Below are 2898 nucleotides of genomic sequence, written 5' to 3'. Positions count from 1 at the left end.
ACTACTCTGAACCATGAACTCAATTTATCGTCAACTCTAACTGCTGCCTGACTATCCATGTAAAGACCTTTAATTGCTTGCAAAAGTTTGCCTCCTATTCCATAATCTCATAGAACAGACAATAACTTCCTCCTAGGAACCCGGTCATATGCCTTTTCTAGATCTATAAAGCATAGATACAATTCCCTGTTCCACTCATAACACTTCTCCATTATTTGCCGTAAGCTAAAGATCTGGTCCTGACAACCTCTAAGAGGCCTAAACCCACACTGATTTTCATCCAATTGGTCCTCAACTAATACTCGCACTTTCCTTTCAACAATACCTGAGAAGATTTTACCCACAACGCTGATCAAAGAGATACCTCTGTAGTTGTTACAATCTTTTCTGTTTCCATGTTTAAAGATTGGTATGATTACTGCTTTCGTCCAGTCTGATGGAACCTGTCCTGACTCCCACGCCATTTCAATTATCCTGTGTAGCCATTTAAGACCTGACACTCCACTGTATTTGATGAGTTCCGACTTAATTTCATCCACCCCAGCTGCTTTATTGCACTGCAATCTTTTGACCATTTTCTCCACTTCCTCAAATGTGTTCCTATTTCCATCATCATTCCCGTCCCATTGATTGTACATCAAAATCTGAAACATTACTGATCGTATTGTCACCTACATTGAGCAACTCTTCAAAATATTCCCTCCATCTGCCCATTCCCTCCATTCACCAGCAGTTTTCCTGACCTTTCCAGAATACTTGTCATTTCCTTCTTACCTCCCTTTTGAAGACTGCTAATTACACTCCAGAATAGTTTTCCAGCAGCTTGACCCAAGGTCTCCAACATGTTTCCAAAGTCTTCCCAAGATTTCTTCTTGGATGCTGTAATTATCTGTTTGGCTTTGTTTCTTTCCTCAACATAACTTTCTCTGTCTACCTGAGTTCCAGTATGTAGCCATTTTTGATATGCCTTCTTTTTCCTTTTACAGGCTGCCTTGACTGTGTCATTCCACCAAGCTGTTTGCTTCATCCTATCTTTACACACTACTGTTCCAAGATATTCTTTGGCCACTTCTAGTACTGTGTACTAGTACCTTGTCCATTCCTTTTCCAGTGACTGCAATTGACTACATTCAACTGACTGGTACCTTTCTGAGATCACTGTTATGTACTTGTGTCTGATTTCCTTATCCTGAAGTTTCTCCACTCTTATCCTCCTACACATGGACCTGACCTCCTGCACTTTTGGCCTCACAATACCAATTTCACTGCAATATGAAATGTGTTAGTTAAATACAATTCAGAAACATTTAATTACAATTTCATTGCGACAATAGACACTGATGAAACTTATAGCTGTTTTTTTAAACAAATTTTGCATTATCAAGAAAACTTGAATAGAATTTTTTGTGTTTATGTCATGCAAAATTTCGGGTTATGTCGCGATTATCGGGACTAACATCTACATCTACATCTACATTTATACTCCGCAAGCCACCCAACGGTGTGTGGCGCAGGGCACTTTACGTGCCACTGTCATTACCCCCTTTTCCTGTTCCAGTCTCGTGTGGTTCATGGGAAGAATGACTCCCAGAAAGCCTCCGTGTGAACTCGAATCTCTCTAATTTTACATTTGTGATCTCCTCGGGAGGTATAAGTAGGGGGAAGCAATATATTCGATACCTCATCCAGCAACGCACCCTCTTGAAACCTGTACAGCAAGCTACACCATGATGCAGAGCGCCTCTCTTGCAGAGTCTGCCACTTGAGTTTGCTAAACATCTCCGTAACGCTATCACGCTTACCAAATAACCCTGTAACGAAATGCGCCGCTCTTCTTTGGATCTTCTCTATCTCCTCTGTCAACCCGACCTAGTACGGATCACACATTGATGAGCAATACTCAAGTAAAGGTCAAACGAGTGTTTTGTAAGCCACCTCCTTTGTGGATGGACTACACTTTCTAAGGACTCTCCCAATGAATCTCAACCTGGCACCCACCTTACCAACAATTAATTTTATATGATCATTCCACTTCAAATCGTTCCGCACGCATACTCCCAGATATTTTACAGAAGTAACTGCTACCAGTGTTTGTTCCGGTATCATATAATCATACAACAAAGGATCCTTCTTTCTATGTATTCGCAATACATTACATTTGTCTATGTTAAGGGTCAGTTGCCACTCCCCGCACCAAGTGCCTATCTGCTGCAGATCTTCCTTTCAGCTAAAGAACAAGTTTTTTCAAGAAAAAGGTCTGCTGGGACGATAATATTCAGTTGTGTGACAAGAACAGACACTACAGCAAGTATGCAAAACAAAGAAAATTTAAATTTGACACTATTTTCTCTTAAATATGTTCTTTAAGTGGACAACGAAAATACCTGTGATATCACTCGGCGGCTATCTTGATTGTGGGATCCAAAATAGATTATAGTGATACGGGGGGCTAACTCAGCCGCAAATTCAGTATAGAATCTGACAGGGATTCCACCGGGCCCAGGAGCTTTGTTCAGTTTTAATGAGTTCAGCCATTTCTCAATAATATTGACACAAATACTTATTTCATTCATCTTTTCAGTGCTACAAGGATTAAAAAGAGGCAGTTCACCTGGCTTGTCCTTTGTGAAGAAACATTTGAAAACGGAGTTAAGCATATCAGCTTTTTCTTTGCTACCCTCACTGTCTCGTCCACTAGGGACTGGACACTGACTTAACTTTAGTGCCACTAACAGCCTTTACAAACTACCAGAATTTCTTTGTAGAGCACTTGCCCGCGAAAGGCAAAGGTCCCGAGTTCGAGTCTCGGTCGGGCACACAGTTTTAATCTGCCAGGAAGTTTCATATCAGCGCACACTCCGCTGCAGAGTGAAAATCTCATTCTAGAATTTCTTTGGT

This window comes from Schistocerca cancellata, chromosome 7, assembly GCF_023864275.1.
Source record: "Schistocerca cancellata isolate TAMUIC-IGC-003103 chromosome 7, iqSchCanc2.1, whole genome shotgun sequence".
Lineage (NCBI taxonomy): Eukaryota > Metazoa > Arthropoda > Insecta > Orthoptera > Acrididae > Schistocerca > Schistocerca cancellata.
This window is presented reverse-complemented; position numbering follows the sequence as displayed.